This window comes from Caretta caretta, chromosome 2 (genome assembly GCF_965140235.1).
Source record: "Caretta caretta isolate rCarCar2 chromosome 2, rCarCar1.hap1, whole genome shotgun sequence".
NCBI classification, from domain to species: Eukaryota; Metazoa; Chordata; order Testudines; family Cheloniidae; genus Caretta; species Caretta caretta.
In genome coordinates this window covers 108,253,154-108,276,707 of record NC_134207.1, presented here as the reverse complement: position 1 = coordinate 108,276,707, position 23,554 = coordinate 108,253,154, and the positions used below count along the sequence as shown (strand labels likewise).

Sequence of the window (23,554 nt, the reverse complement as noted above, 5' to 3'; positions counted from 1 at the left end):
GATTTAGGCTATCGTAGAGCGCTTTGACACCCTGCTATTTCAAATATCTTGAAGAACCTGCCCCAGCATCTGAAAAAGCAGAAAAGTATATTTTCTGTTTGTTTTTCTTCCATTTCCCCTTTAGCACCTTCCTTCCAGTCAGATCTGTAACTGCTTCTATCATGTGCATGATATTAGCTCAGGGGTGGGCAAACTTTTTGGCCCGAGAGCCACATCTAGTATGGAAATTGTATGGTGGGCCATGAAAGCTCACAAAATTGGGAGTTGGGAGCGGGTGCGGCTCTGACTGGGGGTGCAGACTCTGGGGTGGGGCTGGGGGTTCAGGAGGATGCTCCAGGTTGGGACCGAGGGGTTCAGAAGGTGGGAGGGGGATCGGGGCTGGGGCAGGGGGTTGGGGCGTGGGAGAGGGTCAGGCTCCAGGTGGTGCTTACCTCAAGCAGCTCCAAGGAAGCAGCAGCATGTCTCTCCCTTCAGGCTCCTACGCGGAGGCGTGGTTAGGCAGCTCCCATTGGCTGCAGTTCCCGGCTAATGGGAGCTGCAGAGGCGGTGCTTGGTGCAGAGGCAGCGTGCGGAGCCCCTGGCTGCCCCTACATGTAGAAGCCAGAGGGCGGACATGCCGCTGCTTCCAGGAGCCATGCGGAGCGGGGCAAGCCCACGACCCCACTCCGTGGCTGAAGCGCCGGAGCGGGGCAAGCCCTGGACCCTGCTCCCTGGCAGGAGCTTGAGGGAGGGATTAAAATGTCTGACTGGCCAGATGTGGCCCCCAGGCCATAGTTTGCCTACCCCTGTATTAGCTGGAAAGTGCAGGTTACTTTCCTACTGCTGACATGATGGTTTGGGTATCATGTCTTTTTCCACTTCTTCAGTGTGCACTGCCTTCCCTGGTGTATGAGTGGCACCTGGGATTTTAAGTGCTTCTTGTTCCAAAGACCTAATTAGCTACTTCTGCAAACATTGGGCCTTGTTTTGTTTGTAACCAGAGAGAGGGAAAATATTAACAGCTTGGCAAAACCCAACCCAATAACCACACTATTTCGGGGAGGGAAAGAACAATAACAACTAGTAGATGCCTCAGAGCACTGTAATCTTGAATAGGGGAATCTTCCAAAAACACAAGATGGAATGTGTTCCAAGAATGCACTACCATCTGTGCCCTGGGAAAATGTAAATGGGATGTAGAAGAAATTAAGCATGAATAGAAAAATGTTTTTCTCCTTGTACTGTCCAAAATAGCTGTTTTGTTTTCTGAAAACATAAGGTAGAAGAACAACAGAAAGAAAATCATTAAGGTTGTTTTGATAAAAACAGTTAAGGTTGTTTTGATAAAATATGCATTTCTTACCTCTTAGAAAAAATAATTCTTGTCCTTAAACAAGCATGGCATATGCATTGAGATCTGCCGATAAAAATCACAATATAAGAGCTAGGAATTATTATTGTTGTTATTGAAGTGGGGGTTGGGAAGGAATGCACTTAGAGCTTTTCCCCTGTATGCTCCCCATGCAAGGGTTTGGGATAAATACAGCCCCCTGCACTCAAGGGAGGTCCTAGACAACTACTCCTAAGCACAATGCTCCCCAGAGGGGACAAGAAAGAGAACCAAGTCTTTTTCCCTAGCTCATTTTCAAATTGATCAATGTAGCTGACCAGCCACTCAGAGAGAAACAAGCTGCACCATTCAAAGACATGGAGAACCTACACACTTTTCCCCTACATGTCAGAGAGGTATAGTACCTCCAGAGGTATCAACCACCATCAGTGGTCCCCACATCTCTCAGCCTGGGTGATTTGCTAAAATACATAATTTGGCCCTGAACATTCATAGAGCTGAACTGGAGATATGTAGACACACACAACACAAAATTATTGTTTGGTTTTTATTACACGTGTATAAATTTGGAAATTATCTAGAATGGCTTATTTTCTATTTCTTCCACTGAAATGTGCTTCCTCTCTACCAGGAGATTTCAGTATCTTAACTTTTTTTCTAGCAATTAAGAGTACAAATCTTTATTTGGAAAAGAATAGACTTTTTTCGAGATCTACCTAGTGTTTCCCAATTGAAGTCTGGCCAGAAATAATACAAGAACAACCCTTTGCGTGATATTTTAGTAGTTCTTCTGGCCAAAGCCAAGATGTGCAGAGGGGTATGAAAATTTAAAACAAAAAAAGTTAATTACATTTGTATTAAACTCACATTTTCAGGTTCACTTTAGATCTAGTTTAGTTGTGTGTGCAGCTTCTTGTGTGTGTGTCAGTTCTTATTTTACCTACAATTCTTCATCTCTCCTTTCAAGACTTACTTTTATGTGTGCAACTCCCCACTTAGTTTTTGCAATTGAAAGAAATAAGTGAGTAGACCAGTCAGACATGAAATGTGGTTGAAAACAAGAACTAGCATGATCAGAAGAGCAACAAACGTTTTTGTTCTTTCCTGATGCGGTCATTCAAATGCCAGACATAACGCTCACTAGCAGCTGAGACTTTTAAGTTTTGCTTTACCGTTTAAAATCTAAATGTGAATTGCTGTTAAATGCTGATTTATAATTTTTCCTTTGGATTTTTCTCTTAAAAGAAAAAATTGAAAACTTAAGCGGTCAGGGAGTCCTGTTGAAGATAATGAAGAATTGCAGTCTGCTCCTTTCTATAGCACTTAGTGGGCAGATGGAATTTTTAAAAAGGTTTTATTTTCACTTGTAAAATTAATAGCTCTTGAATTATCATTTGTAAGTGCAAATACAATTTCAGGCTACAACTTCCTAAGGAGCTGGAGTAAGGAGAAACAAAACAAAGCTGAATGGGGAGGGGAAACCACGAGAAGTCAATATAGGTGTCAGGTTGCAGTATACAGCCAAAGCTTGCAAGTTTACATTGAAAATTCAGCTAAATTAGTACAAAAAAACTTTAACTCAGAGGGTTCAATCCTTAGCATAACTGAAGTGGTGTCAAAGGTGGCTCCAAGGTAGCTTTACTCCTCCCCTGATCCTGGAGGCAGCCAGAGGCTGAGAGACCCCCAGAACAAATCGGAGCAGCCGTATGGCTCCAAGAAAATTCTCTTACTTGCACTGGCTAGAATTAGCTGCTAGGGATTTTTCCACTGACCAGGAATCAGCAAGCACATCAAATTCTAGCCCCAAACCTCTCATGTCACATCCCCATCCTGGAATGCCCCACTACTAACTTGCACTGTCCTGCTTCCTTTACACAAGTCCAGGGTTCCTCTACACTGGCAATCCTTAGGTTGGTTTAAGATCTTTTTGTGTTGCTGCAGAGGTCTAAGGGGACCTTATCCGGACCCAAAGTTCTGGCCCAAAAAGTTTTCCTGAAAAGGGTTCATGTTCTTAACGGCATAGAATGTAATATAGCCAATAGCAAGATACAGTTGAGGTCCTCATTTAGGGATATCTCAAAATTGCCCAATATGTTGATAAACGTCAGCATTTCGGCACGTGTTTGAAAACATGCCTGAATATCTCTGCACACAGTTAACTCTCATGTGAAATATGGGTGTGCTCTCAAATATTGTGGGTGAATTTTTGGAGGTGTGTAGAAAATTTGGTCATAAGAATGTGGATTGAGATTATGAGGACTACATTTACAGAGCTCATATTAAGTGCCTCATGACATGTAAAATTGCACAAGCACAGGAATGGAATTATTTTCAGATGAACAACTCAAATACTTAGTGCAACTGAAAATAAGGGATTTGTGCTGTCCAAAGGAATATTCAAGTGCTCCCAATGGTCTGCACAACTTATTGATGGATTTTCAACAGTAGCAAGAGGCTTTTTTACATGCAGTTTTACACTGATCAATGTCCTTTGGATTATTAAATATGTCCCCTCCTAGTCGTGCATTCATTTGCGTTATGGTTAACAGCTTATTTCTTGCCATACCGAACAGTGGCAACTAGGAAGAAAATCAGTAGCAGGTGAAGCTAATTTTCAATCCTCTTAAAACCTATTTGCTGTTAATTTCATATCAAAATAATTTAACAGAAAAAATGTCCGAACAGGTTAATTAGGGTTTGTCTTGCCTGTCATTCTGAGATATTTGCTCCTCCAAAAGTGTTGAAAGTCTGAGTTTTTCTTGTACTCCCGAGGTAAAAATGGCATCTCTTTCTTCTCTCCGTTTATACCTCAAAACATCCAGAGGGTCTTATGGTTAAAATACGTCAGGAGACCTGTGCCCACTTTGCCATAGAACTCCTGTATAGCTTTGGGCAAGTCATTTAATCTTTCTGCACCTGGTTTCCAAACAGTGAAATGAAGATATTTACTGACCTCCTACAGTTGTTTACAGTGGCTTAATTAATATTTGTAAAGCACTTTAAAATCCTCAGATTGAGGGGCTATATATATATGCCAAGTATTATGATTATATGCTATGCTGATATGATTCGCTGGGAACTTTGATCATTTTTATAAACTCACAGTTTTTTCTACACTTTCAGTGTCATTTTATTGGCAACTGCTCCAAATTTACTGGGACGCTGAAATATGCCTTGGGTTCTCTGTGCAAGAGCAATTTATTTATTGTCCGAATAAGTATATGTTAGAGGACAAGATATCAATGAGGAATTTCTCCTATATCTCCATTGTGAGGTATTTTTCATTTTGAATGTGTGCTTTTCCTATCTTTTTCACTTGGTCATGTGGCACTGTATGGTAAATTTTTTAACTGACAATACTTTGATTCAAAGGAAATGTAAACAATAGAAGCATTTGCAAAATATATTCACGATCAGATGTCTGAAAAAACTGATTCGTTGGAAATAGTAAACAGATGATTAAAATAGTGCTTTTCAGTATTCATAAGTCCTTAAATGGGGAAATGATGAATCTGCTATAGTACCTAGATACCACAGCAACAGGCACCTTTGAAAATATCGACACAGACAGTCAGATGCCTGTCATCAATGAAAACTGCATCCCTAATTATTCTAAAAAAATACCATGCTGCTTTTCCTAACTCCCAGTACACAGTTTGCCCATGTATTTTACTTTCTTGTTCATGCAAGAAATAGTGTTTGAACTCTGGACTGACACCTGTTGAAAGTGTTCAAGAATTTAAGTGCACTTCTGCTCCTGATTGGGTGCACAATTCAGGCACAGATTAAAAAATATGGCCCTGATTGTCTATAGTTATAACTTTTCTTTTTTCTTATCAGCATAAAAATAATAACCCACAGATTCTGATGGCCTAGGTTGTCTGTGCTTCTATACTGATTTTTTTTTTAACAGCTGACAAGGTAGATATATATTGGGGACATTTCCTAAAATCTCTTATCTTGAAAAAAAAATCAACCTTTATGTTTCTCTGTTGTATTATTTATTGTATTTTCTGCAGAAAATGGAATGAACAACTTGTTTGAAAATGTATGTAAACTGTAAATTCTTTAAATGAAAATCTAGACCCATGTCTGACTTGATGACAGGTTACTGTGATGTTAAATGAGGAGAGTATATTTTTGGATATCTCATTTGTAGGATACATTGTGTTTTAGACTAGATTAGCTCTTAGATTCATATAAGCATGAACAAAAAGAACAGGAGTATAAGCATGAACGGAGCCTCTTAAAATTAGTTGCAGTAGATGGGAATAATTTGGGTTTTCTTTTATTATTTGCATGTGAAGTTAAATTTTTCTCTTTGGAAGGGTGTGGAGTTACGTGGGCCCTCCTGCTTAAAATATTTTTTTAATTTAAGTCTTTGATAGATTGTGACACTCGGAGCTCATAAACAAGAGCCTTGGCTGGGAAATCGCAATTCTTAAAGCAAAAATGGGACACACTTCATTAGTTTTGTCTTTAAAATAGCAATCACCAGTTCATCACTCCAAGTGTATTTGCATTTTAGTTGAAAATAGATAATAGAATTACATCAAGCTTTTAGGAAACTGACCTGAAGATACAATGCGGATTTTTTTTCCTCTATAGTTAATAGCATTATTAGTAAATTTTTTAACTGAGGCTGGAATGATGATATCTAGAAATGGTATGTTGTTCTCTGAAGTACTGAATGTATATTCTAGAGCAGGATGAAAACTAGGTCCAAAATACAGATTTTGAATTTGCTTTTAGTACAGCGCCTAGCAAATGAAAGAAAACTTCTGAGTGAGGTATGCCTACCTGATGATCCCGTCTTTGTTGATCCAGAGTAAGCGAAAGAACCCACCACAGTCCAAGCCATGCAATGTGGTGGAAATTTCTTCCTGGTCCCAAATTTGTCAACAATTTTAATCCTGTGTAAATGAACAAGAATTATTGTAGTTAAACAGCGAATCTCATTCATATTTTAAGAAACCACTGATATCCAAATCAGTATCATCTTTTTCCTTGAATCCAAGAAATGCCTTTGAGGATGGAGGATTGTGTCTTAATTAAATATTGCTAGAAATTGTGTGCTCATGCTATCCTTTAAGAGAAGTTTAAATGACGACTTTGTTTGTATTTATCATACTTATTATACACAGGGCAGGTAGCACTGCCAAACATTAAAGTTACTCAGTATTTCCCATAATAAGACCCTATCAGTTACTTCTAACTTTACCAAACTTTTGAGCTAAAATTTTCCGTGCTGGGTGTGTGCCTCATGCTTACCATTTCTGGAAAATTTCAACAAGAACAACTCAGCTGTTTCTGAGAACGAAGTTAGGGGAAAATATATACTGTGTTCAGTTCTGGGAGGAACTTGAGGAAAGATATGGACAAATTTGAGAAAATCCAGAGAGCAACAAAAACTATTAAAGGTCTAGAAAACACGACCTACAAGGACAGCTTGAAAAAACTGGGTTTGTTTAGTCTGGAGACAACTGAGAGGGGACATGATGACAGGAGGGTGATAAACTGTTCTCCTTAATCACTGAGGACAGGACAAGAAGTAATGGGCTTAAATTGTAGCAAGGGAGATTTAGATTGGATATTAGAAAAAACTGCCTAACTGTAAGGGTAGTTAAGCACTGGAACAAATTATCTAAGGATGTTGTGCAATCTCTGTCATCGGAGATATTTAAGAACAGGTTAGACAGACCTCTGTTAAGGATGGTGTAGATAATACTTAGTCCTGCCTCCGTGCAGGGGACTGGACTAGATGACCTCCCTTCCAGTCCTACATTTCTATGATTCTATGTTATTTTGCCCATGTTTAAAAATTCTAGAGACCTTCTCTTTGAAAAACTCTGCTGTCCCCATGCTTTGCAGCAGGGCCTTGAAATTTGGCAGGAGGTGGTCTTTGTGCCAGAGATGTACCTTTTGCCATCCCATGAAAATCTGCCCAAATTTGTCCAACTTAAAAGCCTCTGAAAAATCAAGTTGGCACTAGGGTTGCCAACTTTCTGATTGCAGAAAACCAAACACCCTTATTCCATCCCCTACCCAACCACGAAGCCCCACCCCTGCTCAAAGGCCCCTCCATCACTCACTCTCCCCTGCCCTCACTCACTCACTTATTTCCACCTAGCTGGGGCAGGAGGTTGGGGTGTAGGAGGGGGTGAGGGCTCTGGGCTGAGGATGAGCGGTTTGGGGTGCAGGCAGGGGCTCTGGGCTGGGGCAGGGGTTGGGGTGTGGGAGGGAGTGTACAAGCGGTGGAGGAGCGGGCTCTGGGAGGGAGTTTGGGTGCGGGAAGGGGTTCTGAGCTAGGGCAGGGGGTTGGGGTATGGGAGGAGGTGCAGGCTCTGAGAGGGAGTTTGGGTGCAGGAGGGAGCTCAGGGCTGGGGTATGGGGGTTCCCTGTGGGGAATCTGTGGGGGTTCCCAGCCAATGGGCACTGCGGAGCTGGTCCTCAGGGCAGTGCCTCCACTGCAAGCAGAGGCAGCGTTCGGAGCCGCCCTGGCCACACCTGCACCTAGGAGCTGGAGGGACATGCTGGCAGCTTCCATGAGCCGAGCAGAGCCAGCCACTGCGGCCAACCAGACTTTTAGCGGCCCGGTCAGCTGGCAACCGGACACCTGGCAACCCTAGTTGGCACATGTTCAGTAAAGATTTCTTAGATTTGAGCAGCTAAATTCCCTGAAGATTCCATCCACGCTGGGCATGCTCCAGTGTGGGGCTGATTAGGACTTTCCATAAAATTTCAGCCCTGGGACACTTCAGATCATGTTAGGTCTGGGCACCTTAACCGTGAGCAGGGAGACTGTCCTTCTTGTGCTCTCAATAACCCCACTACTGGGCCAAACAGCGGTGATAAGAAACCAGCCTGATCTGAATGAAGAGGGAACAAGAATTGGACCTGTGCGGGGTGTAGATTGGGACAAGGAGCCTGAGAAAGGAGAGGCTGGTGGAGGTGGGGATGGAAACTGGGAGCTAGGGTGGAGGGAGATTGGGACTGGCTGGACAAGGAGACTGGAAGCTGGAGGTGGTGGGTGAGGGTGACTGGATCATCCAGAAGACTTGGAGTCAGGGAAGAAAGTGGTTTGGGGAGGTGATAGGTCACGGGGAGACTGAAATTGGATGAGGATCCAAGAGAGAAACTGGGACTGAGAACCAGTGGGGTGGGGGAAGCGGAACAGATCAGACGATGAGTCAGGGAACAAGGGGAGAACTGGTACTGGCTGGGCAAAGAGATTGGTGAGGAGTGGGGGGCAGACACTGAGACTGGATGAGGCGCTTAGGGAAGGAAACATGAGCTGTGAAGAGAGGGCTGGAAATACATTAAGTTATTCCAGAATGGAATATATTACTGAACCCTAAAATACACTTTAAAGGACCTGATTCAAATCCCACTGAAGTTAATGGAAGTCTTTCCATTGACTTCAATGGGATTTGAATCAGGCCCTTAAATCCTTTATTAAAATATTGTAAATAAAAATTGTTAAGGATTGTGAAGATGATGAGCCAAAGAAATAGCAGTACAAGTTATTGACACATGCATCCTGTTTTTTCATAATGCTGTGAAAAGTGTATTGAAATTAGAGCTGTGCAAAACTCAGTTCAGTGTAAAGTCTTCTTTACACAACTGGGGCCCAGTCCGAGAAGCCTTTCTGTGAGGAGCTCTTAGTCATGTGAACAGTCCCATTGGCATCAGTGGGCCGAATGCCATGAAAAGTGACTTACGGCCAGGATCCACAAGAGGACATAGGTGCCTAAATCTGGGAGTTAGGAGCCTAAGTCGTGTTTTAGATGCCACTGCAATCCACAAAACTCCTGCTCAGCTACCACCCAACCCTGTAGGTGCCTAAAGTCACTCGGCACCTGAGTTTTTGCAATAAAAGTTCCATAAGAGCCTATGTTCCTGCCTCTGGGCATGCATGCTGCTGCCTCCCTCTAGGTGTCCGGGTTCATAGCTCCTGTCTACTGCCCAGAGTGATCCACAAGCTGGGGAAGATAGGGGCTCCTCTGCCTAACTCGTGTGCAGAGCCCAGTCTGGTAGGTGTACTCAGAGTCTCCTTAACTCCACACAAAACAGCCAGGGGGGACCTCCCTTCAAACTAGGCTTGGAAAAATTAGATTTTTAAATTGGCAAATCTCAGTAAAGACAATTTTGCGGTACACACACAAACTGATGAAAAAGTATTTCTATTGATGATGATTGAAATGTACAATAAGCAAAGTAAGAAAAAGGCTGCTTGAGAACGTAGACTTTGATTTAAGGCTATATGCTTTGTATATTTTGGCATTCGAGGTTGACAATTTGTGTTTTAAATAGTTATAAACCTTTAACTTTTTGAATCTCAATGTCTACTGTCATTAAATAATTATCTGATCCCCGCCCCCCATAATTTCCCGCAACTGTGAAAATTTAAATATATTACAAATTTTTAAAAATGCTTAAAAATAAACATCAGTATTATCCATTGGAATTATTGGGCGGGGTGGAGGAATATCAAACCTACTTATAAACTTTAGCCCATTGGTTGGCGGTACTTACTTATAATGCAGGAGGTTCAAGTTTTCCCTCTGCCTGATGAGATGGGATTTGAACAGGGATATGCCACCTTTTAGGCAAGTGTTCTAACCACTGGGTGATTCTCACTCTCTCTAGCCCAATTAATATTTAATTATTCAATTATTTAATTGAAGTGGAACACCTCAGTAGGAGAGACTGAGGGAGACCCACATCAGAATATCCCATAGCTCAGTGATTGGAGAATTTACTTGGCTTTAATGTAGTCCTTATTTGGGAAAACTGTAACTTCAATAGACGTTTGATTTGAGTAAGCAGATGGAGTCAAAACCTCAAAATACAGACCCTAAAATTTGTGTCACATGCTGAGAACAATAAACCTGATTTAAGCACCTTACTCATAATGAAAATGACATGTCCAATTAAAATACTGTTTAGAGTACAAACTTTTATTAGTACCACTGCATAACATTTTAATTTAATGCCTTGATATTAACTATCCTATGTTACTTATTTACTGTATTAGATATGTAATAAAATATACATTAATATATTTAAATTCCTGTCAGTTATGGGTTGAAGGTTGTCTTTTATATTTGCACAGCAACTGTGAAAGTCAGTGGGATTTTCCTATGTTTCAAAAATTGTGGGATAATGCATAAAATGAATCCTTAATCATTTGAATAGACCTTTTCTGCAGGGCTACATTTACATGCAATAGTTGGTATATGCTGGGCTCAGGAGTTCCTGAATAAGCTAAGGTCATCCAGGGAAGAGCGAAGTTATTTATACCAATTTTTTATCTCATGAAAGAAGAAGTTGATTAACTTGCTTTTTGCACAATACTACTACATTTAGATTTTTTAAAGTCTGTTCATGGCTGAAATGTATGGGAGTTGTGAGATGGTAGGAGAATGATGATTTGGACTCATTAAAACAGAAACATCATGCCAGGCAGCTCTGTTGTTTGACCATAACTGAAATGCATATGAGGTAAGTGACAAATCCTTAATATTTATTACAGTAAAAATAAAATCTGATTCTTGTCTGAAGGGCCATTTATCCAACATGTGTAAAGTGTACCTGGAATTTTTACCTTATGTAGTGATTCATCATAGACACTGATGGCAAATAATTTAGCAATTGTTTTAGTGGAACAGGAACATACTGACACTGTAAGACTCGTTTGATTCAGTGATTTGAGGACTAAAATATAAATGGATATTGCAGACTTCTCAGGAGTTTTTGAGTCAAATCCTTCTCATCTTATGTGAGTAGAGCCGCTGAGTTATAGGGATTATTTGTGTGAGTAAAGCAAGCAGAGATATGGGCCACATTTTGTAATGACTATGGAGGATTAAGTTATGAGGTCTGTATGGCATTTTCTATTTTAGGCCAACAGCTTTGAGGCCTCACTAACATGAGTCTGAGTCTTGTCTGTCTGAACCTTTTTGGATAATGTCTTGACAACTTTGTAAATTATGTAAAGCACATTGTGCTGCTGTTGTCATACTGTTACATGACATGGAGTTTAAACGATATTTGATTGACTTTCTTTCTACACAGAAATCTGGCACCAAAGGGCTTGATCTCAACAGGAACTGAGCAGTTCTGCTCCTACTAACTTCATTGGGAGCTAAGAGTACTAAGCACCCAGCCCTTTGCAGCAATAAAGCAAACAACAGGAGGAGAAATCTGGGTGGAGATGTTTTATTTCTGTCATGCAAGCTAAAGACATTACAAGACAGCCTCTCTCTCCTGATTCAGATCATCAAAGGCATTTGAAGCTGAAGCCCCAATGGTACAAACAAAAACGGGGGGGACTGCTGACAAGGCACTCTCTTTGGGGGCTCTGCCACTCTGGAATTCACCTGATGGTCAGAAATAGCCTGAATTTAAGGACTATCAGGGTACAGTGCAAATCTTAGCTTTTTTTACAGGCTTTTGAACATAGTAGAGAATTGTGGGAGTGGTGAGCTGCTGGAGAAGAAGGGTGGTTTCAGCTTTTGATTTGCTTTGGTTTCTGGCTGTGGGTCACACTGAATGTCATTGATTCATGTTAGCTAAGTTGGAGTGTTCTTTGGAGGTTTTGTGTACTTTCAAATTATATCAGGGGAGTGTAGAGCATATGGACAGATACCCTTTTTTAACGTGTGCATATAAATACAAGATATGTAAAGTAAAGGTCTATCTGATTTCCATTTTAGGAACCATGGAAATATAAATGCCGCTGTTAGCAACCAAATATTAATTACCATGACTAGTGCTTAGATAATAATGGCAGCTCAACACCTACACACAGCTAAGTAAATAACCAGGCTCCTATAGACTTTAGCATATGAAGACATTTATTCTTCTTTAACTATTGATGTGAATTTTGGTCTCTCCCCAATCTCCAAGTACCACTTGGAAACAGCTCTCTGTGGTGAGTATCACTTCCACAGATTTGCAGGGATTGGGACACAGTAACTATGTCCTGGCTTTCCTTTCAGATTGCTTCTATTCCCAAATTACATGAAGGGCCAGCCAGAACTTGACCCATAAAAAGATCTACTCAGATATGGATCTTTACAAGCCCTGGTATTCATACAGTGATGTTATCAGATTTCCTAAATAATTTTGATTTACTCTACATCAAACAATAAAAAAAATTAAATGGGTGTGTTGATTCTTTTATTTGGACTAAATTATTAAATCAGCAAGCTTTTGATAGACAGGGGAAAAAATGGACCTCTGGCCTGATTCAGTCTTCATTGAGGTCCATGGAAAGACTCCCATTGACTCCCAGGGGCATTGGATCAGGCTCCAAATGAAGTTTTCCTTTGAAAGTTCAGTAAAACTTATCAATAATGTGCACAATACCTAACATCGTCCGAAAGAACACGATGGACCAAGCAGGGCTACAGTTGATATGACTGACAACAGAATTTGGCCCAAGATGGATAATCTGGTCACGGATGCACATCTAGAAGTATGTGATCTTGAGGTTGAGGGGACCTTTTGGTGAAGCTTTATGCATCAAGTAGCCATCATGATCTCAAAATTTGCTTTATTAACTGCACCTAAAAATAGGTAACCTAAACTAAAATGTACATGACAGTGAATTTTGTCCAGAACAACAGTGCTATTTTTATGGACAAAGCGAGAAGATTTTTATTGTACATATTACTAGTATGTAAAATACTATGGAGCTGCCGACAGTGACTCCATAGTAAAGACATTTGGCTATAAAGCCTATTCAGCCTCTTTGTTGTGTATGAAAAATACAACCTATCCTCCCAAATTTACAGCACTTATTCTTGAGCACAAGATGAATTTACAAATAAATCTGTTAATTTGTGTATGATTTATAATAAATTAAAATTTGGGTCCTTTAAGAAACTTAGCATTTTGTCGGTCTTTTCTTTGTCCTGAATGATCTTAACACTGGAATAAAGTAGACTCTTCAATTTTCCATATAGTTAACAGAAATCTTGTGCATAGGCTACATTTGAAGAAATTAATTTGTAATTAAGATAAGTTATTAATGATCATTGTATCTAATTGTTATGAATGGAAATAAATATTTTAAAAATCTAATGTGCCTTTCAAAATCAATTTAATTTAATTTAGAACCACAGATACACTAAGTTGCCTAAATCAGAATCATATGGTCATCCTCTGGAGTTACTGCAGAGTAAAGTTGTTTGGGTACTTTAACTAGGTACTTCTTATCTTTAAATGCATGGATTTTTTTTCAGTAACTGAATTGTCTGGATTTCTAATGCTTGGTTTTGGGATGCCTACAGCATCCCTGTAATTTGTTTTTAACCTTAATTTGCTATATGATGGAGTTAAAGTTAAGAGCATGTACCATAGTTTTCTGTCGGAAAATAAGAATATATTGGTTTTATATATTATAACAGCCAGAGTTCAGAGGACTCTAGAATTACAATGCATAACTGTACACTCATCAGTTATTCATTTCTCTGCATTCTCAGAGGCTCAGATTTCCATTAGAGTGTATAGTTATTTCTTAGTAACTATACAGTACAAAAATGCCTGTACTCTGAAGGACATTAGCCAAATGGAATAGAGGAATGTACAGTGATTATGACAATCCCTCAGCTTTGATTGGTTACTGTCCTTGGTATTCTCCGTCCATTAACCCACAGCAAACATGGAAGCACAACTTCTGACTTACCTCTCTGCTATGTTACTCAGTACCCTACTTAATTTGTAAAATGGCTCCAGTTCAGAAAGGAACTTGAGCATGCACTTAAATCTATTCGGGAAAGTACTTAAGTACATGCGTAAATCCCATAGGACTTTTCTAACTAGGGATGTTTTCCTGAACTGGGGCCTCTGTGTGTGGAGAGAGAGGAAGGGGAGAGACAGGGTTTGTCTTCACTGCAACAGTTAGCTTGAGTTACGACATTCAAGCACTCCATTGACTTTAATGGACTTTAGATCAGGGGAGTTCAGAGAGGCAGTGGCCAGTCAGAACCAGCATGTTTTATAGTACCAATAAGAATGCAAGATTGAAAGCCTGGATGGTACATTTCATTATAAATAACAGAAATACAATATCTTGCTGTTCCCTGCTAAATGATTAGCCAACATATTCTGGATGTTCATTCTTAGAGTTTGTTTACTCCAGGATATGAGTGTTTGAATATTTTGAATACAGGAAGCAACTTCCATTTATTATTTCATCAAATATACTGTCACTTATAGCAGAGGAAAGAAACAAAAGCAACTTTCACAAAAAGCAAAAAGGCCATAAACATAAAGCAAATAGGACCAATCATGCTGCCGTTGACATCAATGTTAGAAGAATCGGTCCCAATATTTTGTTATATGTGCTATAGAAGTAGGATCACTACCAAGTGTAGCTTTAGGGCCTGATCTCACAAACATTTACACACAAGTAATTTTACTAAGGTGAGTAGATCCATTTAAGTTACTCATGTGCAAAAGTGTCTGGGACTGTATTTTGCCCATATTGAAAATTAAATTGTATATAATTGTATGTAATAGTACATCATTGCAAAGGAATAATAAGTACAAAGCCAGAGCTAATCCACCTTATAACATAATACAGGATTTTAGTTAAAAATTTTAACTTTGTAGATTGTACCATTTATTTTATTATGTGTAATTATATTACTCAATGTCAGCCTACTTCAGTTTTGGCTGCATTTTATTAATTGCTTATACAACCATACAGATATTATTGCTATAGTTGCCATTGCTGTATTAATATATAGTTATATTTTAACACTTTTTAATAATGTAACAATGCCAATATTTATTTAATTTTTTAAAATATTTGAATTTGTGTCTCTCCCTCACCCCCATTTACAGTCAGCCATTCGTTTAGAGGCACATGACAGTGCTGCTTATTTTTAAATATACAGCAGACCTAAATGTATAGCTTTCTTGCAGTGTTCTGAACCATTTTCATAAGGTGCTTATAACAGAGTGCCTCACAGACCACCTCCCCTCCCACTGGCCATCTCAAAGGAACCTTGTGGCAACTACAGCAGATGCTTACCTAAAAAAGTAATAGTAGACTGGACCAGGTACCGGCATCACTTATTTTGAAGCATGAGGCAGACTTGGAGCTACAGAAGAACGCAATTGGCAGATTAAAGGTGGGACAATTCAAAGAGGATCTGATTCACGTTTATTGTTAATAAGGGCCTGATCCAAAGCCCATGAAATTCAATGGGATTCTTCTAGCTGACTGCCATAGGCTTTGAATCAGACCATAAAAATTTAGGGGAACAAATTAAGACATAGCTAAAAATACATTTTCTTATCTTTTAATACTGTTTTGTAGATGGAAATGAGAACAGCTAGCACCATGTGACCAACCAACTCTCTACAGACCATCACCTCTGTGATGAACCTGGTATAAGGATCTGAACAGAAGGCTCAACGGACTACCAGTGGTCAACTGTAATACTAATATCAGTGTTAACCCATATTTGTATGGCATTTTTCAAAAATTCATGTTCCTATATGCAAAATTCATATTCTATACTAATTATTACAGTATCTATTATATCTGTAAGATGCATACAAATGTAAAGTATCTGTTATAAAGCAACTAAAGTCCAAAATATACTTATTTTAATTATCTCATGAAAAGTTTGGGTTGAATATTTTGCCTTTTATTACCAAGGTAGCATAACATAGTTTCCACACTTTTACCAAAAGAGTAGCAGTCTTTGCACTGTACAAAGATCTTTCTTTGTTAATTCCTGAATACCACTTTAAAAGTGAAGAACACAAAATAGATTTTCACATCACTGATTACACTAATTAATTCCTGATGGTTTAGCAGCTACAGAATCTGCTGCCTAGGTAAAACTGTTTGCTAAATCACAGTTACTGAATATCAAAAAACCTAAACCTTTTGCATAAGTATATTTAGTGCCTTTTCAAAGCCCTTTGTTTCCACAGCACAAACTGCAAAACCTTCTGCCACTTCCACAGATAGTATGAACACAGACTGGACTCCTATACTGAAAATTCAGAGATATAACACAGTGTAGGACAACGCAGTATCTTAAAATCCAAAATGGTACCATGCAAAGTTTTAAGAACACTCATAATGAAATCTAGTAGATCCTTATTAAACAATGTTTAAGAGGAAAGGTTCATTGTAAAAAAAAGAAGTCTTTTGTCTTGTGTAGCAATTTTTTTAAAATGTATTTTGACTAGAGAACACCAATTTTTATTTTAAAATCTACTTTATTTAGTTTTATTAAAAACAGATACTGAGGATATTTTGTACAGTATGCCAAGAGATACTAATTGCCTATATAAACCTAAAATAGAAAAGTGCATTTTTCCCCAAATGAAATTAGATAGAAAATATTACACAATCATGGAAATAAGTAGAAATACTTACCTTCTTTCCATATGAAAATATCTTTTGAAGATAAAACAGACCTGGTGGTGGAATGAAAAACAAAACTGAGGTATATAATTCAAACACATATCAAAAAACCCCACATCTGCCTCCATAAAGAATGCATATTTCTAAACTTCTGTGCCTCTCTCCCACTCCTACTATTAAATGATAAGGACTCTATCTCAAAATACAAGTTAAAATACTCTCCTGTTTCCTAGCTGTAGGAACCAACATACTGTATAAATGCTAGCTATTGTTTCAGAAGTCATGCATCTCGCTGTACAAAATTATGGCCAGTTCCCAAGTGAAGATTTGATACCAGAAGAGCTTCTCAAGGCGTAATGAGAGCAGATTCAGAAGCACTGTGTTTCCCATCTTGTTAAAAGAAGTTGTTATTTTCAGTAAGAGATTTCCAATGATCAGCACATATACATATCATAATTTAATTGCTAAAGAGGGGGAAAAATCCTGTTAGTGCTACACACAGTTGTTTTTACTGGCAATGGTGTGCATTTTAAAAATCAAATACTTAAGTAACGTAACCATGACCAGCAATTCCTGAAAAGGATTTCTAACCTGAAAACAGGTAACTATTCAAATAAGGCACAAAACCCATATTGGCTTAATCTATGAAAGCACTGCTACTGCTTTCATAGTGCGGATTCTCCACACTGTTAATCATTTGCTGCAGTCTTTGTGCAAAAGTATACGGTATAAACAAACTAGTAACATAATGCCATCCAGTACTCAGGAGCTAAACAAAATCATGGAGAATCATTCATACTTTAAAACACGCTTACAACACATATGTTTTAACACGGTATATAGATTTTCCTGGGTTTTCAAAGTTAAAAGTACCAAAGACTGAGGCATTTACTAAGACATTTTTGTTCCAGTGTGATACTGATCCAATACCAGACATGATGACACACGATGGGCATTAAAACCACACTGTCAGCCTTAGTAAATTAGGAAAATTAGGTATCATTTGATGATATTCTATTGTTGCTATATTGTAATCACAGTAATTTTCACTGGTAATGGTGCTTCGTGATGAAGTGCGGTTCTCACAGGAAAATTGTGAAAGGTATCGAAAGATTCAGAATGTAGCATCTGGTTTTAAAAGCTCTTCAGATTCAAATTGGCATTTTACTTTATCTTGAAAATTTATTAGAGATTCAGATCATGCCAGTTTAAATGGAAAGGTGAAAGCAGGGTAATTTCATTCTATGAATTATTCAGTTTCAGACTGGTGAAATTGCCATCCATGAACTGATTCTCTGACAGTCTCTTTTGCAGAACCTCCATTACGCTTGTCATTTTTATTTCTTTATCTACGATCTTTCTCTCAGTTACTGAGCTTGTCCCTTAGGGCTCTGCTTCACAAACCAAGTATTTCAAATTGGCAATAACCTAAATGTGTTGCTGTCTCAAATCACAGTCTCCATAGGCTGTCTTTTCCAAATCATTAAAAACCACATCCATGATGATTGTCTGTTAGGCTCTTCAATTAGATGAATTTTAAAAAAAACAGAAAAGAAAAAGAGGAAGGCATCATATCAAAAACAAGAGTTATGTTCCTGTAACAGCCCAGAAGATAAAGTGATGCTTTGTGCTTCCTCCTTTGTTGTCAGTGTAACCCATTCTAGCTGCATAGCATCACGCAGAAAGAAACAACTGTTAAAGCAGGCTGACTTAGTGCCCTGATTTCCAGCAAGAGCAGATAAGGACTGCATTACAGACAGACTAATCCACACAAATATACACTTAGAGACCAAGCACAATTAATAGCTGCTGACAGGGAAAGAAGAAAAAAAAAGAAGCAACTGGATAACCGAAAGTAGAGTGTTTCATCCTCACAGGCTCCAACTGACACAGATTGCAATCCCAGAGACTCTCCACTTGATGGCTGGTTGTGTCATTGCTAGTCGACTGCTGCCCTGTATCCAGAAGGACTGGGATTGATTTAGGTCAGCGAGTCTGGTTTCTTGTTTGAGCTTTGCTCTAACTGCTTCAGTTTCTTACAATCAATCAATAGTGCCAATATTATATGTGACTCTTGGCTCGTTTAGACAGCTTCAGCAGTGAAGTGGCTGCAAAGGCCCCAATCAGACAGAGAGTGAGAAGTGCCGCCTCCTTTGTCCTATTCTTGCAGGTATATCACCGTGGTATAAGAAACTATTAGTAAACAAGGTGGGAAACCAGTTGTTCTTCATCAGAGGCAATTTGGGTATCAGGCTCCGAGCAGTAGCTGCTCAGCTGAAAACGCTGCCAAGTTAGAAGCACATCCAGGCTGTATGTCTGCTCTTATGCTAACAAAAGTAAATTTCCCTCATACAAAAAAACCGATCGAAGAATAAAAAACCTACGTTGCTTTGTGTCTAGTTCTATGCGTCTGCTTTGCCGCACTGCGACTAGAAAACTGCAGCACTAAGAGCTCTGGCAGTTGCGATAATGTAGAAAGCAGCAGCTCTGTGACACAGCAGTCAGCTGACTTGCAGTGTTATCATTCAATGTCCTCTATAGGATAAGGCCAGTTTCTAAGGTAGCACCAGAAGGATGACCTTGCATACAAAAATTGGACTAGAAAAAGTAGCTACACTCAGATACACCTGGCAGTGATTTTTGGTGCCATTTTCCATCTACATAGTTTTCAGCAGCTTCACAGGGTCTTGAATTTTTTTACAAGAAATTCCTTACAAGAATGGAACATGTCTATTGGATAGTTAACCTCCCATCATCAAAATAGTCAATATGATAAGCTATTGTTAATGACAACAGTTGCTATGACTGAAGTACAGTGTTACAAATGAACTAGAAAATGCTGAATTGTAAGTCATGTGCCTACAAAAAAGGTGAGGTTTATCTATGGAAGTATCTTGCCTGAATATGAACATGAACATGTCTCTGGCACATATATACTATGGGGTTTAGTGCCTTAGAAATATAAGCCAAGATTTGGGAAGATATGTGTTTGAAGTTAGATCCCTATTTAGGCATCTAAATAAATGACCTGATTTTCATAGATGCTGCTGATTATTATGCAGCTCCCAACTGAAGTCAGTTGGAGCTGTTGGGTGCTCAATACTTTTGATAATCAGGACACTTGTCCAGGTACCTAAAGAGGGACTGCCAGGGGAGAATTTCAAAGGTACACATGGCAGCTGGGTGGCTAACTTCCATTCAAACTCAGTGGGAGTCAGGTGCCTAACTGCTGTTTGTGCCTTTGAAATTGTCCCCCTAGGATCCTAGATTTAGACATTTATCTTTGAAAATCTTGGCCACATATAATTCTAAAATTATTCTTATCGCGATGGCAGTTCCATTAGAAATGGTTAGAACACAATTAACTCATCATCTGTCTTAAATCATAGTGAAGTCCTACAAAAAGGCATGTATATTGTATGGTCTAAACACACTCGCGTAGGCTAAATTTTCCCCTACATTCCTACTGTATGCTGTGCATCTCAGTGAGCCACTAAAGTCAATGAAAAATATTTATAAAGGTGTTACCCTGTGGTTTAACACCACTAAGGGCTTGTCTACATGGTGCCAGCAAAGCGCACTAGAGGCGGTATGGTTTGTAAAGTTGCACTCTTAACACCTGATGTAGACCTGATGGTGCATTCTAAAAAAGGACCCACTTCCCATTAATGTAGTCAGGACTATGTTACTGTGAACTGGGTATCTTTTAGAACAGACCAACAGGGTCTGCACAGTGAAGTTAGAGCGCAGCACGGTAGTGCACTTTACAAATCACATCTCTCTAGAACGCTTTGCGGCACCATGTAGACAAGCCCTAAACTAAGCAAAGCAATTGCTATAAACTAGGTTGGTATTAATTGTAATGACTATCATCATACTGAATTACTTCAGTATTTAAGTGGAAGCAATATGGAATTATACTATAAATTAACAATTTGCACCAAAACCAGAATAAACTGTATTAAAATAACAATATTAAAAGCTTTGTTGTGACTTCTAAGCCACAGCTTTATGTTGGGAGAGAAATGGAAGGCATGATGGCCAGATCTCCCTGATGCACATAGGGCAGACATCCACTGCTATTCTGCTTTGGGAAAATGGGGCCATCGTCCTACTTCCTCCCTAACCATTTTAGGGTGACTAATGTCCCAGAGGGCATTAAGAGAGAACAGTTCTGTACTCAGGAAAATACAAGAACTCCAATAGTAGCCAGCCCCTATACATATTGCAGAAAAGTGGGGAAGTTTCTTGTGCCCCCCACCCTTTCCCCTTGGCAGGGCTAACCTGAATTAGTTTTTGCTGTGTCTCAGCAAAGCCACACATGGCATTTAAGATTGCCTTTTCTTTTACTGTTGTGAGACTCCCTAACACACACACTGGAGAAGCATAAAGCAAAAAGCAGCAAGTTAAGGATACCAGTTAGTGGAGCTGTTGGATGACTAGTACACTATGTCAAATGGAGCTTGGTTCCAGGAGTTGGCATCTACACAGTCCCTTCTCAGAAGCGTACACCCAAAATTTTAAGCACGTTTGCCTGGCAGCCCCAGACACTATTTGTTCCATGCCCTGAGAAACCCTCTTCTTCTATTTGCTCAGAGGAATCCCTCTTCCGTTGGGCTTCTCCTGGGGCTGAAGTGGCTGCCTTTTGCCCTCTCTTGGCCCTTCCACCATTATGTCAGTGGGAAAAGGGAAGCATGTCTCTCTTCTGCTGCACCCACCAGCTCTACTGAGCTGGCTGCAGATATAGCGTACACTAGCTAAGGAACACTCCGAAGCATAGGCACTAAGTTTTCTTTTTCCCGGGGATGCTTCACCCCAAGACTCCACCCCCTCTGCCTTTTCTCGCCCTTCTCTGCCCCCTCCCGCCCTTGCTCTGTCTCTTCCTGCCCCGCTCAAACCCTTCCCAAGGCATCACCCACCTGCTGCTCTCTGCCCTCTCCAAAGCACATCCCCAGCCACCAAGCAACTTTTGCTGGTGGGTGCAAAGCACCCACTATTTTTTTTCCATGGGTGCTCCAGCCCCAGACCACCCATGGCATTGGCGCCTATGCTCTGAAGTGTTTCCCCAATCCTGATGCTTTATTTTGGTGAAAGGATAGGCAGATGCACCCTATTCCCCAAAGATCCCACAGGAATTGAGGATTGATCCTGAAGACCGTGCTGGTGGAATGGTGAAAGAAGTTAGTGGGCCCTAGCACAATGAGGGGACAAGTCCTGGGGAGTCACTAAAAGTGAGATGAGTGTGAAATGCAGGGCTGTACAAATGCCGTCGACCCAGATTCAGGAACCTTTCTGAAACCTATGTTGGCTTATATGGACCTTTCAACCAGCCCTGCTTTCAATTTAGTTATCAATATTGCTGAAGGATAATGAACTTTCCAACAATGTGTACACAGTTCCTTAATCAGGCATGTTAAAAAATAATGTCTTTGGTTGCCTTAAAATACTTTTGCAGAAGGTGCATAGTTCAAACTACAGCAGACCCTCAGATTTCCGAACACCTCAAGAATGGAGGTTGTTCATAACTCTGAACAAAACATTATGGGTGTTCTTTCAAAAGTTTACAGATGAACATTGATTTTATACAGCTTTGAAACTTTACTATGCAGAAGAAAAAATGCTGCTTTTAACAGTCTTAATTTAAATGAAACAAGCATAGAAAGTTTCCTTATGTAAATTTTTTTAGCAGCTTACGTTTAACACAGTACTGTACTACTTTTTTATTTTTTTGCTTTGCTGCTGCCTGTTTGCAACTTGTGGTGCCAAATGATGTGTATGTTGACCGGTCAGTTTGTAACTTGGGTGTTCATAACTCTGAGGTTCTATTGTATTGTCTAGTTCCTGGCCAAATTTTATATTATATATTTAAACTAGGACATTATTGCTCTACAGCTTGGAAACAGTCACTGAAATATGGAAAGTTTCACATTTTTTTGGCCATTCAGCCAGTCAACGAACAGGACAAATCAATTTTTTAAACAAAAAACAGAAAACTGCATCCAGGCTCATAAACTTGTATGCTAAGATTTAGGCAACGAATTTGAAACAGCTGAGCTATTATACTGAAAATGTGAGGATCCAATGATGTTAAAGGGAAAGACCTGGCAGGTACTTAACTCGAGTACTGCTGACACAAAGCTGTACTATAACTTGTTTTTAAGGCATAACCAAAAAGATTTATATTTTATGTGAAATGATGAACTCAGAACACTTTGCAACTCCTTTTGATGTCCCCACTTCCCCTTCTCCCCTACGAACATATAATTTCATTGTCACGCAGCATTTATGCATCTGCTAGTATTTTGAAGGTTTTTTCAGTGTGATGGAGTATACGCTGAGCCAGCAACAGTTAATGAGCTGCTGTGGGCCCATTCAGCCCTGTCCCGCTACACCTGCACTTACTGTCAGGTAATGAAGGGGCAGTTAAAAGGGGAGGATGACAGCTCAATAGCTGGCTGATCAGGGAGGAAAACAGACCTCCTCTCCTTTGCTCCTTGAAGAAAAGACTAGCTCAGAAACTGATGACTGCTAGAACCCTCTGGAAGAAGGTAGGCCTGCACCAGGACTATTGAGTGGGTTTTTTGTTTTGGAGGTTTTTTTGAGCAAAGCAAAGAAATAGTCCCCAAAACAGCTTTTTGGGCTGTCTAAGACAGCCTCGGGGGCCCAAGGACCTTTGGTGTATCTGTGCTGTCTGGGACAGGCCTGAGAGGCCTAACAAGCCTGTTGTATAGAACCCTTTCCCAAAGATGAGGTGTGGGAAACTGCCTCAATAAATGCAGTGGACTTTGCACCTTACTCAAATCTGCCCTGATGTTTGTCTTGGA

The 23,554-nt window shown here is 39.8% G+C and overlaps 1 long non-coding RNA gene across 1 annotated transcript in view; it reads left to right on the top strand.

Annotated features, from left to right (window-relative positions):
* LOC125632199 (uncharacterized) overlaps nucleotides 1-16,084 on the top strand; it is a 136,148-nt gene extending 120,064 nt beyond the window's left edge. The window contains exon 4 of the long non-coding RNA XR_007355224.2: nucleotides 15,666-16,084. This is a non-coding gene — a long non-coding RNA (uncharacterized LOC125632199). The remainder of the gene's footprint in view (nucleotides 1-15,665) is intronic.
* The last annotated feature ends 7,470 nt before the right edge of the window (nucleotides 16,085-23,554 follow it).